This window comes from Balaenoptera physalus, assembly GCF_965194825.1.
Source record: "Balaenoptera physalus genome assembly, chromosome: X".
NCBI lineage: Eukaryota > Metazoa > Chordata > Mammalia > Artiodactyla > Balaenopteridae > Balaenoptera > Balaenoptera physalus.
In genome coordinates, this window is record NC_138903.1 from 131,737,322 (window position 1) to 131,757,133 (window position 19,812).

A 19,812-nucleotide genomic window follows, 5' to 3' on the forward strand; every position below is an offset into this window, starting at 1 on the left:
AAGAAAAACAGTTTACTGGAGAACTGGAAATTATAGTAAAGTATGATAAAAAATACAATGATAGAGAAAATACAGAGTGCTATGAAAATATAGAAAAGACATTTTACAAACTATTACATATAGAATGGATAAACAACAAGGTCCTACTGTATAGCACAGGGAACTATATTCAATATCCTATGATAAACCATAATGGAAAAGAATATGAAAAAGAGTATATATATATATATATATATGTATAACTGAGTCACTTTGCTGTACAGCAGAAATCAACACAATGTTGTAAATCAACAATACTTCAATAAAATACATTTTTAAAAAAAGAAAAGACATTTAAAATGAGATTTGGGGAATAAAGGAAGATATCACAGAAGAAATAACATTTAAACAGAAACCTAAATGATGAACTCATGAAGTTCAGAGTGAAAAAAAAAAAAAGAGGAAGAATTTTCTATCACACATGAAGAACAAAAACGGTGAAATAACATGCTCTGCTGGAAAAATGAAAGTAGTTCAGTACTTCTGGAACAAGGAAAGAAAGGAGGAGAGGGGCTAGAAATAAGGCCAGAGATGTAAGCAGAGACCAGTTTATGCATGGTCTTGCAAACCACTACAAAGGGCTTGGGTTTGGTATTTAGAGCAAAGAGAAATCACTGAAGGATGTTGTAACACAAGCATATCTGCATTAGAGAATTCTGGTTGCTGGATGCAGATTGGGCTCTAAAAGGGTAAAACGGAGTGAGACAGAAAGCAAAATTGATGTTGGCAAATGGAGAAAGAAGTTGGAATCAAATGTGATGCAGTAATTCTGGAACAGCTGGGAGGAAGACAGTGAAATTCTACAGAAGAGTTTTGAAGCTCTTCTGAGAACCCCTACATCTATAATCCAAGTGAACACTGGTGGCTAACTTATTTGACAACTAAATCATTAAATAGCCCAACGCTATCTTCTGCAGTAGGAATCAAGATCTTTAAATGGGAGAGCTAAAACGAATATCATACAGTGGGAACCTCAACACTGCAAGTAAGAATCTGAGGCAGAGAAGTTGGGTAAGGGAAGATCTCTCCCCTTGAGCAGAGAGGAGATATATACAAACATACATGTATAAACACATCACGTTGAAGTCTATGAAATATTTACTCACATTCATTAATTTGCTTTATTAATATGATTATTAGTTGCCTTGTTAAGAATATAGACATTAAAATGAAATAAAAGTGACTCTCTTAGTGCTATAGCAAGACTTTGGTCCCTGCGATCTTCACCCCTCAAAATTATACCTGTGAATATGACAATGTTACATGGTCAAAGAGGCTTTATAGATGGAACTAGTTAAGAAGCTGAGAAAGACCTCTGGCCATCAAAACAATGGGGATGTCAGTTCAACAACCACATGGAACTGAAACTGGTTGATAACCTGAGTGAGCTTGGAAGCAGATTAATTCTCAGAGCCTCCAAAAAAAGAAATGCAGTCCTGACAACATTTTTATTTCAGCCTTGTCAGGCTCTTTAAGTTAAGGACCCAGCTCAATCAACTAAACTTCTGACCTACAGAATCGTGAGACCAAAAAAAAATGTATTTTTTAAAGTCTTTATTGAATTTGTTATAATATTGCTTCTGTTTTATGTTTTGCCTTTTTGGCTGCGAGGCATGTGGGATCTTAGTTCCCTGACCAGGGATCGAACCGCACTCCCTGCATTGGAAGGCAAAGTCTTAACCACTGGACCACCAGGGAAGTCCCTGTTGTTTTAAACTGTTAGATTTGTAGTAGTTTGTTACATCAGCAATAGAAACTAATATACTTAGTTTCTTCTCTCTAAGCAGAGGATAATCATAGCTGTTTCTTTTGGGTTGAGTGATGATTTAATGAGAAAATTATATATAAAATATAATATTTATATTTATAAAATCTATATATAAAATAAGAGAGAGAATTCATTTATAAGCATAAATAGCATATTTATACAGCATATAATGGGCATCCAATAAATAGTTGCAAATGATGTTATATTAATAGTAAATTCTATCTGTACACTTATGATACATTTTACAATTCATTATCAGATTTTATCCTTATCACAACCCTTATAGGTAAGCAGGTTAAGAATTTTCCAACCTATATAATGAATAAGAATCTAAAACACAAAGAGGGAGAGGAGCTTCAAGATGGCGGGAGAGTAAGATGTGGAGATCACCTTCCTCCCCACAAATACATCAGAAATACATCTACATGTGGAACAACTCCTACAGAACCCCTACTGAACGCTGGCAGAAGACCTCAGACCTCCCAAAAGGCAATAAAATCCCCACATAACTGGGAAGGGCAAAAGAAAAGACAGAGACAAAGAATAGGAACAGGACCTGCACCAGTGGGAGGGAGCTGTGAACGAGGAAAGGTTTCCACACACTAGGAAGGCTCTTCGCAGGCAGAGACTGCATGTGGTGGAGGGAGGGAGCTTCGGAGCCACGGAGGAGAGCGCAGCAACAGGGGGGCAGAGGGCAAAGCAGAGAGACTCCCGCACAGAGGATCGGTGCTGACCTGCACTCACCACCCCGAGAAGCTTGTCTGCTCACCCGCTGGGGCGGGCGGGGGCTGGGAGCTGAGGCTCGGGCTTCGGAGGTGAGATCCCAGGGAGAGGACTGGGGTTGGCTGCGTGAAAACAGCCTGAAGGAGGCTAGTGTGCCACAGCTAGCTGGGAGGGAGTCCGGGAAAAAGTCTGGACCTGCCTAAGAGAAAAAAGACCATTTTTTTCAGAGTGCGCGAGGAGAGGGGATTAAGAGCGCCAACTGAACAAGCTCCAGAGACGGGCACGAGCTGCGGCAATCACTGTGCACCCCAGAGATGGGCACGAGACGCTAAGGCTGCTGCTGCCACCACCAAGAAGCCTGTGTGCCAGCACAGGTCACTCTCCACACCTCCCCTCCCGGTAGCCTGTGCAGCCCGCCACTGCCAGGGTCCTGTGATCCAGGGACAACTTCCCCAGGAGAACACATGGCATGCCTCAGGCTGGTGCAACGTCATGCCGGTCTGGGCCACTGCAGGCTTGCCCTGCACTCCGTACCCCTCCCTCTCCCCTGACCTGAGTGAGCCAGAGCCCCCGAATCAGCTGCTCCTTTAACCCCATCCTGTCTGAGCGAAGAACAGATGCCCTTTGGTGACCTACATGCAGAGGCAAGACCAAGTCCAAAGCTGAATGCCACGAGCTGTGCGAACAAAGAAGAGAAAGGGCAATGTCTCCAAGCAGCCTCAGGGGCAGCAGATTAAGTTTCCACAATCAACTGGATGTACCCTGCAGCTGTGGAATACCTGAACAGACAACAAATCATCCCAACTTGAGGAGGTGGACTTTGGGAGCAACAATATATATTTTTTTCCCTTTTTCTCTTTTTCCGAGTGTGTATGTGTATGCTTCTGTGTGTGATTTTGTCTGTATAGCTTTGCTTTTACCATTTGTCCTAGGGTTCTGTCTGTCGGGTTTTTTTGTTTGTTTGTTTGTTTGTTATACTATAGTTTTTAGCACTTGTTATCATTGGTGGATTTGTTTTTTGGTTTGCTTGCTCTCTTCTTTCTTTCTTCCTTTTTTATTACATTTTTAATGTTTTTTAAATAATTATTATTTATTTTAATAACTTTAATTTATTTTATTTTATCTTCTTTATTTCTTTCCTTTTTTTCTCCCTTTTATTCTGAGCCATATGGATGACAGGTTCTTGGTGCTCCAGCCAGGCATCAGGGCTATGCTTCTGAGGTGGGAGAGCCAAGTTCAGGACATTGGTAAACAAGAGACCTCCCAGCTCCATGTAATAGCAAATGGTGAAAATCCCCCAGAGATCTCCATCTCAATGCCAAGACCCAGCTCCACTCATCGACCAGCAAACTACAGTGCTGGACACCCTATGCCAAACAACTAGCAAGACAGGAACACAACACCATCCATTAGCAGAAAGCCTGCCTAAAATCATAAGGCCACAGACACCACCAAACACACCACCAGACGTGGACCAGCCCACCAGAAAGACAAAATCCAGCCTCATACAACAGAACACAGGCACTAGTCCCCTCCACCAGGAAGCCTACACAACCCACTGAACCAACCTTAGCCACTGGGAGCAGACACCAAAAACAACAGGAACTATGAACCTGCAGCCTGCAAAAAGGAGACCCCAAACACAGTAAGTTAAAAAAAATGAGAAGACAGAGAAACACATAGCAAATGAAGGAGCAAGGTAAAAACCCACCAGACCTAAAAAAGGAAGAGGAAATAGGCAGTCTACCTGAAAAAGAATTCAGAATAATGATAGTAAAGATGATCCAAAATCTTGGAAATAGAATGGAGAAAATACAAGAAAGGTTTAACAAGGACCTAGAAGAACTAAAGAGCAAACGAACAGTGATGAACAACAAAATAAATGAAATTAAAAATTCTCTAGACGGGATCAATAGCAGAATAACTGAGGCAGAAGAACGGTTAAGTGACCTGGAAGATAAAATAGTGGAAAAAACTACTGCAGAGCAGAATAAAGAAAAAAGAATGAAAAGAATTGAGGACAGTCTCAGAGACCTCTGGGACAACATTAAACGCACCAACATTCGAATTATAGGAGTCCCAGAAGAAGAAGAGAAAAAGAAAGGGACTGAGAAAATATTTGAAGAGATTATAGTTGAAAACTTCCCTAATATGGGAAAGGAAATAGTTAATCAAGTCCAGGAAGCACAGAGAGTCCCATACAGGATAAATCCAAGGAGAAACATGCCAAGACACATATTAATCAAACTATCAAAAATTAAATACAAAAAAAAATTAAAAGCAGCAAGTGAAAAACAACAAATAACATACAAGGGAATCCCCATAATGTTAACAGCTGATCTTTCAGCAAAACTCTGCAAGCCAGAAGGGAGTGGCAGGACATATTTAAAGTGATGAAGGGGAAAAACCTACAACCAAGATTACTCTACCCAGCAAGGATCTCATTCAGATTTGATGGAGAAATTAAAAGCTTTACAGACAAGCAAAAGCTAATAGAATTCAGCACCACCAAACCCACTTTACAACAAATGCTAAACGAACTTCTCTAGGCAGGAAACACAAGAGAAGGAAAAGACCTACAATAACAAACCCAAAACAATAAAGAAAATGATAATAGGAACATACATATTGATAATTACCTTAAATGTAAATGGATTAAATGCTCCAACCAAAAGACATAGACCGGCAGAATGGATACAAAAACAAGACCTGTATATATGCTGTCTACAAGAGACCCACTTCAGACCTAGCAACACATACAGACTGAAAGTGAGGGGATGGAAAAAGATATACCATGCAAATGGAAATCAAAAGAAAGCTAGAGTAGCAATTCTCATTTCAGACAAAATAGACTTTAAAACAAAGACCATTTCAAGAGACAAAGAAGGACACTACATAATGATCAAGGGATCCATCCAAGAAGAAGATATAACAATTGTAAATATTTATGCACCCAACATAGGAGCACCTCAATACATAAGGCAAATACTAACAGCCGTAAAAGGGGAAATCGACAGTAACACAATCATAGTAGGGGACTTTAACACCCCACTTTCACCAATGGATAGATCATCCAAAATGAAAATTAATAAAGAAACACAAGCTTTAAATGATACATTAAACAAGATGGACTTAATTGATATTTATAGGACATTCCATCCAAAAACAACAGAATACAATTTCTTCTCAAGTGATCATGGAACATTCTCCAGGATAGATCACATCTTGGGTCACAAATCAAGCCTTGGTTAATTTGAGAAAATTGAAATCATATGAAGTATCTTCTCTGACCACAATGCTATGAGACTAGATGTGAATTACAGGAAAAAATCTGTAGAATATAAAAACACATGGAGGCTAAACAATACATACTTAATAACCAAGAGATCACTGAAGAAATCAAAGAGGAAATCAAAAAATACCTAGAAACAAATGACAATGAAAACACGACGACCCAAAACCTATGGGATACAGCAAAAGCAGTTCTAACAGGGAAGTTTATAGCAATACAATCCTACCTTAAGAAACAACAAACAGGGCTTCCCTGGTGGTGCAGCGGTTGAGAATCTGCCTGCCAATGCAGGGGACATGGGTTCGAGCCCTGGTCTGGGAAGATCCCACATGCCGCAGGGCAGCAGGGCCCATGAGCCACAATTACTGAGCCTGCACGTCTGGAGCCTGTGCTCTGCAACAAGAGAGGCCGCGATAGTGAGAGGCCTGTGCACTGCAAAGAAGAATGGCCCCCGCTTGCCACAACTAGAGAAAGCCCTCGCACAGAAATGAAGATCCAACACAGCCAAAAATAAATAATAAATAAATAAAAATAAAATGACTTAAAAAAAAAAATTTAAAAAAAAAGAAACAACAAACATCTCAAATACACAACCTAACCTTACACCTGAAGCAATTAGAGAAAGAGGAATAAAAACACCCCAGGGTTAACAGAAGGAAAGAAATAATAAAGATCAAATCAGAAATAAATGAAAAAGAAATGAAGGAAACAATAGCAAAGATCAATAAAACTAAAAGCTGGTTCTTTGAGAATATAAACAAAATTAATAAACCATTAGCCAGACTCATCAAGAAAAAAAGGAAGAACACTCAAATCAATAGAATGAGAAATGAAAAAGGAAAAGTAACAACTAACACAGCAGAAACACAGAGGATCATGAGAGATTAGTACAAGCAACTCTATGCCAATAAAATGGACAACCTGGAAGAAATGGACAAATTCTTAGAAATGCACAACCTTCTGAGACTGAATCAGGAAGAAATAGAAAATATGAACAGACCAATCACAAGCACTGAAATTGAAACTGTGATTAAAAATCTTCCAACAAACAAAAGCCCAGGACCAGATGGCTTCACAGGTGAATTCTATCAAACATTTAGAGAGGAGCTAACACCTATCCTTCTCAAACTCTTCCAAAATGTAGCAGAGGGAGGAACACTCCCAAACTCATTCTATGAGGCCACCATCACCCTGATACCAAAACCAGACAAAGATGTCACAAAGAAAGAAAACTACAGGCCAACATCACTGATGAACATAGATGCAAAAATCATCAACAAAATACTAGCAAACAGAATCCAACAGCACATTAAAAGGATCATACACCATGATCAAGTGGGGTTTATCCCAGGAATGCAAGGATTCTTCAATATATGAAAATCAATCAATGTGATACAGCATATTAACAAACTGAAGGAGAAAAACCATATGATCATCTCAAAAGACGCAGAGAAAGTTTTCGACAAAATTCCACACCCATTTATGATAAAAACCCTCCAGCAAGTAGGCATAGAGGGAACTTACCTCAACATAATAAAGGCTATATGTGACAAACCCACAGCCAACATCACCTTGAATGGTGAAAAAATGAAACCATTTCCACTAAGATCAGGAACAAGACAAGGTTGCCCACTCTCACCACTATTATTCAACATAGTTTTGGAAGTTTTAGCCATAGCAATCAGAGAAGAAAAAGAAATAAGTGGAATCCAAATCCGAAAAGAAGAAGTAAAGCTGTCACTGTTTGCAGATGACATGATACTATACATAGAGAATCCTAAAGATGCTACCAGAAAACTACTAGAGCTAATCAATGAATTCAGTAAAGTAGCAGGATACAAAATTAATGCACAAAAATCTCCTGCATTCCTATATACTAATGATGAAAAATCTGAAAGTGAAATTAAGAAAACACTCCCATTTACCATTGCAAAATAAGAATAAAATATCGAGGAATAAACCTGCCTAAGGAGACTAAAGCCCTGTATGCAGAAAATTATAAGACACTGATGTAAGAATTTAAAGTTGATACAAATAGATGGCGAGATATACCATGTTCTTCGATTGGAAGAATCAACACTGTGAAAATGGCTGTACTACCGAAAGCAATCTACAGATTCAATGCAATCCCTATTGAACTACCACTGGCATTTTTCACAGAACTAGAACAAAAATTTCACAATTTCTATGGAAACACAAAAGACCCCGAATAGCCAAAGCAATCTTGAGAAAGAAAAACGGAGCTGGAGGAATCAGGTTCCCTGACTTCAGACTATACTACAAAGCTACAGTAATCAAGACAGTATGGTACTGGCACAAAAACAGAAATACAGATCAATGGAACAGGATAGAAAGTCCAGAGATAAACCCACGCACATATGGTCACCTTATCATTGATAAAGGAGGCAAGAATATACAGTGGAGAAAAGACAGCCTCTTCAATAAGTGGTGCTGGGAAAACTGGACAGCTACATGTAAAAGAATGAAATTAGAACACTCCCTAACACCATGCACAAAAATAAACTCAAAATTGATTAAAGACCTAAATATAAGGCGAGGCACTATCAAACTCTCAGAGGAAAACATAGGCAGAACACTCTATGACATAAATCACAGCAAGTTCCTTTCTGACCCAGCTCCTAGAGAAATGGAAATAAAAACAAAAATAAACAAATGGGACCTAATCAAACTTAAAACCTTTAGCACAGCAAAGGAAACCATAAACAAGACCAAAAGACAACCCTCAGAATGGAAGAAAATATTTGCAAATGAAGCAACTGACAAAGGACTTATCTCCAAAATTTACAAGCAGCTCATGCAGCTCAATATCAAAAAAACAAACAACCCAATCAAAAAATGGGCAGAAGACCTAAATAGACATTTCTCCAATGAAGATATACAGATTGCAACAAACACATGAAAGAATGCTCAACATCATTAATCATTAGAGAAATGCAAATCAAAACTACAATGAGATATCATCTCACACCGGTCAGAATGGCCATCATCAAAAAATCTACAAACAATAAATGCTGGAGAGGGTGTGGAGAAAAGGGAAGCCTCTTGCACTGTTGGTGGGAATGTAAATTGATACAGCCACTATGGAGAACAGTATGGAGGTTCCTTAAAAAACTACAAATAGAACTACCTTACGACCCAGCAATCCCACTACTGGGCATATACCCTGAGAAAACCATAATTCAAAAAGAGTCATGTACCAAAATGTTCATTGAAGCTCTATTTACAATAGCCAGGGCATGGAAGCAACCTAAGTGTCCATCAACAGATGAATGGATAAAGAAGATGTGGCACATATATACAATGGAATATTACTCAGCCATAAAAAGAAACGAAATTGAGTTATTTGTAGTGAGGTGGATGGACTTAGAGTCTGTCATACAGAGTGAAGTAAGTCAGAAAGAGAAAAGCAGATCTACTAGAGAATGGACTTGAGGATACGGGGAGGGCGAGGGGTAAGCTGGAACAAAGTGAGAGAGTGGCATGGAGAAATATACACTACCAAATGTAAAACAGATAGCTAGTGGGAAGCAGCTGCATAGCACAGGGAGATCAGCTCGATGCTTTGTGACCACCTAGAGGGGTGTGATAGGCAGGGTGAGAGGGAGGGAGACGCAAGAGGGAAGAGATATGGGGATATATGTATATGTATAACTGATTCACTTTGTTATAAAGCAGAAACTAACACACCATTGTAAAGCAATTATACTACAATAAAGATGTTAAAAAGAAAACAAAAACCCAAAGAGGTTTTTACTTGGTCACAAACCAGTAACTAATAAAAGTCAGAGAGGGAGTGAATCCAAAACTTCTGACTTCTGGTTAAGTGTTATTTCCATAGCTTACTTAAAAAATGAATACTTCCAAAAGGAGTTACTGTGATGGTGAGAATTCAGTTATGCTATTGGGATAATGGGAAGTACTTTTTGGCCAAGTTGTTTTTTGATGCCTCCGATGTAGCACAGGGCTGGCCTATGCTCTAGGAATGAATACTGAGTATTTACAAGAAATATAATTTCACAATGGGTCTACTTGGGAACCACTTTAAGAGAGCAGTGGAGACTATAGGATATAGAGATTTGGATAAGGCTGTGTGGAAATCAACAGTTAGGTATTTAGAAATCTGATATAGCTGTCTGAAGTGCAAAAACCGTGTAGTTCTTAAACCCAGAGTGTTCTGGTTTCAGCCAAATCCATTAATCCTCTCTGCTTCCTGCTTCTTCAGCTCACTCGCAAAACCCTCCCAAAAGCTCTAAAATTCAGCTTTATTTCAAAGTTCAAGAATCTCAGATATAAATCCAGTATGATACGGGAAGCTAGAAAGCAACTGCAGGTTACAAAAGCAAGTCTAGCCAAGGTACTCTTACATGTTCAAATTCAGAAACACAATAGTACAGGATCCCACTAAGGAATACTGTTCATACCCATATAAATAGTGAACCAAGGCAGAATCTGCTATTCCAGAAGCTGATGAAAGTAAACCTCTTTTTTCTCTCCTGTAGAATGTGCAGATGCCTTAAGCACATGTTGATCTTTACCCATCCATTGCACATTGTCTACATGTCAAGAGGAGGAATGACAGTAGGGAATTCATAGCACTTACCACAGAGCAAAGACAAGATAATGTCTGTATGATGCCATCTCTTTTTGCTACACAGATAAATTTATAGAATAGATTTTATACTAGCTCTGAGTTTGGGGCAACTGACTTCCTATACTGGGCCTCAGTTTCCTAATTGTAATATGAATGGATTGAGCTAGATGATGACTAAACTTCTGGATCTAATATTCAGTTCAGAGAAATATCAACTGAGGACAAAGTAGGAGCATAAGCAGCACTGGGTCCATATTAACATTTCTTTCCCTAGGTCTAAACATTGCTTAGGACTAGAAATCCCCAACCCTACCAATTCTTGGGTAATAGCAAAGGAATACAAGAATGTGGACAGTCAAATATCATGACAAAAATATTGAGATAATTAATTCTATAAAAATCATTGACTATATAGCATGGGACAGATACTGTACCAAGAATGGGGATACAGATATTTTAAAAGACACAAAGTCTCAAGAGTATAAACAAAAATAACTGACATTTACTTTAGGAAGAACTAAATAACTGAAACAACGTCATAACCACTGTGCTGTTAGCCAATTGGAGAAGGAGAAATTAATCATGATTTGAAAAGAACAAAGTATAAAATTGAAGAAGGAAGGTTTTATTTTAGTGAAAACTTGAAAGAGATTTCAAGAAGAAATGGGATGTTTATAACAGTTAATACTTAGACCTGTTAAAAGAAATAACTTGTCTTAAGAAGGAATTTTTTTGGAAAAATCCCAATTCAATAAAAGATATTCACATGAAGTCTACAGAAAACTTCATACTTGATAATGAAACATTAAAAGAATTTTCAATAAAGTGAGGAAGGAGATAAAACTGACTGTTAACATTACTACTATTTTAGTATATTATTATAAAATCATAGCAATGAATTAAGCTAAGGAAAAAATGAATAAATATTAGAAAAGAAAAGAAAAAACTATCAGTTTGCAATGGAATAAATAAAGAATTTACTATAAGATGGGCCAGTAGTAGATCCAAGTACACTTAGTCAACATCTTTTGTAAATACCAGCAATAACCAGTTAGAAAATATAATAGGTAAAAAGAACAATTCATATTAGCAACAAAGCTATAAAAACTGAGAAATACATATAACAAAATAAATGTTTAAATCTAATTAAAGAAAACTAAAAATTTACTGAGAACTTCTTATGACTGTGAGGAACAACTTTATACAACAGACCAACTCACTCACCAAGAAAATCTAGAAAATTGTGGTAAAATATGTGTGTGTGTGTTATTCCATCAGAGAGCTACCAAGGCAAACAGAATCTGAGGGGCAAAGATCTTGGAGTGAAGGGAAACTCACTGACATGAGCCTCATATACTACACCTCTTAGCCCCTGTAGGAATTAGCTGACTGCTAATTAAGAGAGAGGCTAAAAAATTAAGAGACATTTAAAAATTAGGCAGAAAGTAGCTACTAAGAGATAGATAAAGAAGCTTAACAGAACTTTCCACAGTCTCATAGAGATGGTGAGACAAAAATCAAAGTTCAGGGATTCAAGTAACTTAGATTTAAAAAACAAGATTTAGGAGAAAGGAAAAGAGCAGAGAAATTGGGTCTGATAATCTGAGCCAAATTTTTCCATGGAGGTAATTACTGATTTCTAAATGGCTGTGCTGGAGAACACAAGCAGAAAAGGGATATTAAAATGATGACAAGCTAAACAGAGTTATTAGTAGTTTCTTGGAGCTTGAGGCCCAAGAAGGTGAAGAGTCCCTGATAAACCCCCAAAATTTCAGCTAGGATGCTTAAGGACTACACAAAGAGTAAGGGTGAGTCACAAATATATACGCCTTACCAAAACAAACAAACAAGCAACCAGCCAAAACAAACAAAAAGAAACCTCACCTTGATGTGTCTCAATCTTTGATTGGATTAAGGTAATCTGCTTCCACTTTAATTGTCTGCCAGAATGTAAATACTAAAGTAAATACTCTAAAAAAATGTAACAGAGGATTTCTGTTACCAGACAAAAATAGATTCATTTCTACCTATTTCTCCCACATCATTACAATTAAAACACTAGACATTAATACAACAGAAAATCATTTGAGGATGCTGAGAGTTGGAAAGAAAAAGGCAGACTGTCTAGGGACCTTGGGACTTATGGAACAACATGACAGTGAGTCCATGCATTTTCTTTTTATCTCCCAATTATTCTAAACTACGCACTAGAAAAGCCTGCAAACAAGAACCACTAACAGAAGTAGACCCCAAAAAAGCCTTAAGAAAAGCCTGCTCTCTCTAGACAAAGGACCAAGAAAAGGGACAGCCTAGCAATACAGAAAACTTACTGACAGTACCTGCCCTACCCTAGCCAACCTCTACAAACACTCCACCACCAGCAGTGAGGGGCAGAGGAAACCAAGTAAGAAGTCAGAACTCGCAAATCTATCCAGCAGTACAAGAAGTATGACACGATGATCCCCTTTTCTATGGACAGGGCACTAGCAGTAGCTGAGTGGAGTCTGTATTCCAAATCTGGAGAGCTAGGACATATTACTTTTTTTGTTCTCAATGTTTAAGTAAATTTCTGTGAAGTTAATAGCTGACTAGCTAACAAAACAGAGACTTCCATGACCATAAGGACAAAGAATACAGTCTTTAGAAAATTGTTTACAAGAGCCAGTAAACAAAGAAAAAGACTATAACCCACAAAAAGCAAAAACAAACCGTGGGGAGGGAGAAGAACAAGATCTTCAGAGTCAACACAGTATAATATTCAAAATGTCCACTTTACCAAAAAAAAAAAAAAACCCACAAGGAATGAAAAGATACAGGAAAGTATGGCTCATTCACAGGAAAAAAGGAAATTAACAGAAACTGTCCTAGACGAGGCCTAGACATTGTTCTTATGAGACAGAGACTTCAAATCAACTGCTCAAAGAACTAAAGAAAATCAGGAGAACAAGGTGTCACCAAATAGAGAAATATCAATAAAGAAATAAAAATTATAGATTCTAAAGTTGAAAAATACAATAACTGGAATCAAAAATTCACTAGAGAGGTTCAACAGTATATTTGACCAGCAGAAAAAAAGAATCATCAGACTTGAAGATAGTTCAATTAAGTTTATCTTACCTGAAGACAAAAAATAAAAAAACAAAAAGAATGAAGAAAATTGAACACAGACATGCTGGAATAACTGGATATCCAGATATCCACATACAAAAGAAGAATGTTGCATCCTTTCCACTCAGCATATATAAAAAATCCAAAGAGGATTAAAGACCTAAATATGAGTTAAAACTATAAAATCCTTAGAAGAAAAACTAGGGTTAAGTCTTCACAAACATGGATTAGGCAATGGTTTCTTTGAAATACCAAAACCACATGGAACAAAAGAGGAAAAATTAATAAATTGGACTCCATCAAAATTAAAACCATTTGCTCATCAAATGACACAATCAAGAAAATGAAAAGACAATCCACAAATGAGAGAAAATATTTGCTAATAATATATAAGAATCTAAAAAAAAAAAAGAATCTAGTATCCTCAAAATTAATACACAGAAATCTCTTGCATTCCTATACACTAACAATGAAAGGGCAGAAAGAGAAATTAAGGAAACAATCCCATTTACCATTGCAACAAAAAGAATAAAATACCTAGGAATAAACCTACCTAAGGAGGCAAAAGACATGTACTCAGAAAAACATAAAATACTGATGAAAGAAATCAAAGATTACATAAACAGATGGAGAGATACCATGTTCTTGGATTGGAAGAATCAATATTGTGAAAATGACTATACTACCCAAAGCAATCTACAGATTCAATGCAATCCCTATCAAACTATCAATGGCATTTCTCACAGAACTAGAATAAAAATTTCACAATTTGTATGGAAACACAAAAGACCCTGAATAGCCAAAGCAATCTTGAGAAAGAAAAACGGAGCTGGAGGAATCAGGCTCCAGGACTTCAGACTCTACTACAAATCTACAGTAATCAAGACAGTATGGTACTGACACAAAAACAGAAATATAGATCAATGGAACAGGATAGAAAGCCCAGAGATAAAGCCATGCACCTATGGTCACCTAATCCATAACAAAGGAGGTAAGAATATACAGTGGAGAAAAGACAGCCTCTTCAATAAGTGGTGCTGGGAAAACTGGACAGCTACATGTAAAAGAATGAAATTAGAACACTCCCTAACACCATACACAAAAATAAACTCAAAATGGATTAAAGACCTAAATGTAAGGCCAGACATTATCAAACTCTTAGAGGAAAACATAGGCCGAACACTCTTTGACATAAATCACAGCAACATCTTTTATAACCCACCTCCTAGAGTAATAAAAATTAAAACAAAAATAAACAATGGGACCTAATGAAACTTAAAAGCTTTTGCACAGCAAAGGAAACCACAAACAAGAGGAAAAGACAACCCTCAGAATGGGAGAAAATATTTGCAAATGAAGCCACTGACAAAGGATTAATCTCCAAAATTTACAAGCAGCTCATATAGCTCAATATCAAAAAAAACAAACAACCCAATCAAAAAATGGGCGGAAGACCTAAATAGACATTTCTCCAAAGAAGAGATACAGATTGCCAACAAACACATGAAAGAATGCTCAACATCATTAATCATTAGAGAAAGGCAAATCAAAACTACAATGAGATATCATCTCACACCGGTCAGAATGGCCATCATCAAAAAATTTACAAACAATAAATGCTGGAGAGGGTGTGGAGAAAAGGGGACCCTCATACACTGTTGTTGGGAATGTAAACTGATACATCCACTATGGAAAACAGTATGGAGGTTCCTTAAAAAGCTAAAAATAAAACTACCATATGACCCAACAATCCCACTACTGGGTATATACCCAGAGAAAACCATAATTCAAAAAACACATGCACCCCAATGTTCATAGCACTATTTACAATAGCCAGGACATGGAAGCAACCTAAATGTCCATCAACAGAGGAATGGATAAAGAAGATGTGGTACATATATACAATGGAATATTACTCAGCCATAAAAAGGAACGAAATTGGGTCATTTCTAAAGACATGGATGGACCTGGAGTGTGTCATACAGAGTGAAGTAAGTCAGAGAAAAGCAAATATTGTATAATAACGCATATATGTGGAATCTAGAAAAATGGTATAGGTGATCTTATTTGCAAAGCAGAAATAGAGACATAGACATAGAGAACAAATGTATGGATACCAAGGGGGAAAGGCATGGGGAGGGAGGAATTGGGAGACTGGGATTGACACATATACATTATTGATACTATGTATAAAATAGATGACTGATAGGAACATATTTTATAGCACAGGGTACTCTACCTAATGCACTGTGGTAACCTAAATGGGAGGGAAGTCCAAAAGGGAGGGGATATCTGTACGTGTATGGCTGATTCATTTTGTTGTGCAGTGGAGGCTAACACAACATTGTAAAGCAGCCATACTCCAATAAAAACTAATTTAAAAAAAGAATAAATAGAAGTGGACATGTTGACACACAAAAAAGAATCTAGTATCTGCAAAATATAAAAAGGACTCTTACAACTCAATAACAAAGAAGAGCAACCTGATTAAAACATGGTCAAAGGGTATATTTTATGGTACGCAAATTATATCTCAATAAAGCTGTTTAAAAACGGATCACATAAAGTTTCCTGCTTTCTACCAAATTTTTTTAAATGGGCAAAGAAACCGAATAGCCATTTCTCCAAAGAAGATATACAAATGACCAACAAATACATGAAAACAGTCATTAGGAAAATGTAAATCAAAACCAAATTAGATAATATCTCACACCCACTAAGATGTCTATAAAGAAAAAAAAAGATAAAATAACAATTGTTTGTAAGGATGTGGGGAAATTGGAACCCTCATATATTGTTGTTGGGAATGCAAAAAGATTAAGCTGCTGTAGAAAACAGTAAACATAAAATTAGTATAGACTCAGCAATTAGACTCTTGGGAATACAAATAAAAGAATTCAAAATCAGGGTTTAAGTAAAAACTTGTACATGAATGGTCACAGCAGCACTATTCACAATAGACAAAAGATGAAAACAAACCAAATGTCTATCAACAGATGAATGGATAAATAAAATGTGGCATTGTCATACAAAGAAATTGCCATAGGTAGAAATGAAATAGTGATAAATGCTGTACCAACCTTAACGACATCATGTTAAGTGAAAGGAAACAGACACAAAGACCACATTCTGTATGATTTGATTGATATGAAATATCAGGAATAGGTAAATCCATAGACACAGAAAGCAGATTAGTGGATGTTAGGAGCCTGGGAAAAGGGAGAATAGGAAGCACTAGGTATGGGCTTTCCTGCTGAGGGGACATAATATATTGGACCTAGATAGTGTGATGGTTGCACAACAATGTGAATGTACTAAATGCCACTGAGGTGTACACTTTAAAATGGTAATAAATAAATAAGTGAGTCTAAGAGACCTGTGGGATATTTGTATAATGTTGTCCCAGATAAAGAGGAGAGAGACAGCAAGGAGCAGAAAGAACATTTGAAGAAATAATGGCCAAAATCTTCTCAAATATAAAGAAAGACATGAATCTATACATCCAGGAACCTCAACAAATGCCAAGTTGGTTAAATTCAAAGCAATCCACCCCAAGACACATTGTAATCAAATTGTTGAAAGACAAAGACAAAGAGAAGATCTTGAAAGCATCAAGAGAGAAGTGATTCATCACATGTAAGTGACCCACAATAAGATCATCGGTTGATTTTTCATCAAGAAACCTTGAAAAAAGAAATCCTAGCCAGATGGTTTCACCAGAGAATTTACCAAATACTTAAAGAAGATATGGCACAAATTTGACAAATTCTCTTCTAGAATTAGAAGAGGAGAGAAAGTAACAAACTCATTTCATAAGACCAGTATTGTCCTAATCACAAAACCAAACAAAGGACAAAGGCAGTACGAACAAATTAACAAATGAGGGAGGGAGGGACAGAGGGAGGGAAGGAAGGAAGGAAGGAAACTACAGGCTGATAGTATTCATGAACACTGAATAAGATTTATTCCAGTTATGCAAAGTTGGTTCATTTGAATATCAGTAAATGTAATCCACCATAACTACATGCTAAAGAAGCAAAAGCATATGATCATATCAATTGATGCAGAAAAATAATTTCACAAAATCCAACATCCATTTGTGATTCTAAAAAAAGTTGCAATGCTAGCTATAAAGCTATATGCTACCTAAAAGTATGGAAAACAAAATTAAAAATCAATTCTGGTTGAAACACAAAATAGTTTAAGCACTATGGAAAACTGTTGGGTAGTTTCTTTAGAAAGTAAACATGCATGTACCATAAAAACTATCAATCGCATATCTTAAATAAACGAAATTTTATATACACACGAAAACCTATATTCTCATGTTCACAGCATCTTTATACATAATAACCCCAAACTGGAGACCACACAAGTCTTTCAACTGGTGAACTGCTAAACAAATTCTGGTACATCCATACTACAGAATACTACTCAGCAATAAAAAGGAACCAACTATTGATCATGCAACAACTTGGGTGGATCTCAAGTGTATCATGTTTAGTAAAAATGTCAGTCTTTCAGCAAAGAAAACATATAGATAATAAAAAGTACATGAAAAGATTCTCAAGATCATATATCATTAGGAAGTTGCAGATTAAAACAATAATAAAATACCACTACCATCTGTTAGAATGGCTATAAATCAAACTATTGACAACACCAAATGCTGAAAAAAGGATGTGGAGCAACAGGAACTCTCACTCATTCTGGTGGGAATGCAAAATGGTACAGCCACTTTGGAAGACAGTATGACAGGTATTTACAAAGGTAAACATAGTCTTACTATGTGATCCAACAATTGTGCTCCATGGTATTTACCCAAATGAGTTGAAAATTTATGTAGACACAAAAGCACACACATGAATATTGATAGCAGCTTTACTCATAATTGCTAAAAAATTGAAAGCAACGAAGATGTCTATCAACAGATGAGTGGATAAACAAATAATGGAACATCAATACAATGCAACATTATTCAGTGAAAAGAAATGAACTGTCAAGCCATGGAGGCACCGTAAATGCATACTGCAAAGTAAAATAAGCCAGTCTGAAAAGGTTACATACTGTATGATTCCAATGGCATGACATTCTTGAAAAGGCAAAGATATAATCACTAAAAAGATCAATGGTTGCCAGGGGTTCAGGGAGGAGAGAGGGAGAGATAAATAGGTGAAATGCAGAGGGTTTTTAGGGCAGTGAAACTATTCTGCATGATAGTATAATGGTGGATACACGACATTATACATTTATCAAAACTTATAGAACTGTAAAACACAAAGAAAGAACCCAAATGAAAATTATGGACTTTAGTTAATAATAATGTATCAATATTTGTTCATCAGTTGTAACAAATGTACCACACTAATCTAAGATGCTAATGATAGGGGAAATTGGTGGGGGAGGGGGAAAGGGTACATAGGAACTCTTTGTACTTTCTGCTCAATTTTTCTGTAAACCTAAACTTCTCTACAAAATAAAGTCCATTAATTTTTAAAAAGCCACTCCCCAAAAGGTTACATGGTATACAAACACATTTTTATATTTTCAAACTGACAGAACTATAGAGATGGAGAGCAGATTAATGGTTTCTGGGGAAAGAGACAGGTGGAAAATAGTGGGTGCTACAATAAAGAGGTAACATGAAGGAGTTTCTTTGCAGTGATTGAACAGTTCTGTATCTTTTTTTTTCATGTAATGTCTGAAACATTTATATTAACATATTTCCATACAAATAACCCAAAGAAAGTTTAGTATTCGTTTCTGTTTGTTTGTTTGTTTTTTTATACTGCAGGTTCTTATTAGTCAACAGTTTTATACACATCAATGTATACATGTCAATCCCAATCGCCCAATTCAGCACACCACCCTCCCCACCCCACCGTGGTTTTCCCCCCTTGGTATCCATATGTTTGTTCTCTACATCTGTGTCTCAACTTCTGCCCTGCAAACCGGTTCATCTGTACCATTTTTCTAGGTTCCACATACATAAGTTAATAAACGATATTTGTTTTACTCTTTCTGACTTACTTCACTCTGTATGACAGTCTCTAGGTCCATCCACGTCTCAACAAATGACTCAGTTTCGTCCCTTTTTCTGGCTGAGTAATATTCCATTGTAGATATGTACCACAACTTCTTTATCCATTCGTCTGTCAATGGGCATTTAAGTTGCTTCCATGACTTGGCTATTGTAAATAGTGCTGCAATGAACATTGCGGTGCATGTGCCTTTTTGAATTATGGTTTTCTCTGGGTATATGCCCAGTAC

General features: G+C 36.8%; 1 protein-coding gene and 1 long non-coding RNA gene across 2 annotated transcripts in view; both read right to left on the reverse strand.

Annotated features, from left to right (window-relative positions):
- LOC309651832 overlaps positions 1-19,812 on the reverse strand; it is a 437,596-nt gene that overhangs the window by 407,023 nt on the left and 10,761 nt on the right. The gene's annotated exons all lie outside the window — the stretch shown is intronic.
- GABRA3 (gamma-aminobutyric acid type A receptor subunit alpha3) overlaps positions 1-19,812 on the reverse strand; it is a 258,489-nt gene that overhangs the window by 184,275 nt on the left and 54,402 nt on the right. The gene's annotated exons all lie outside the window — the stretch shown is intronic.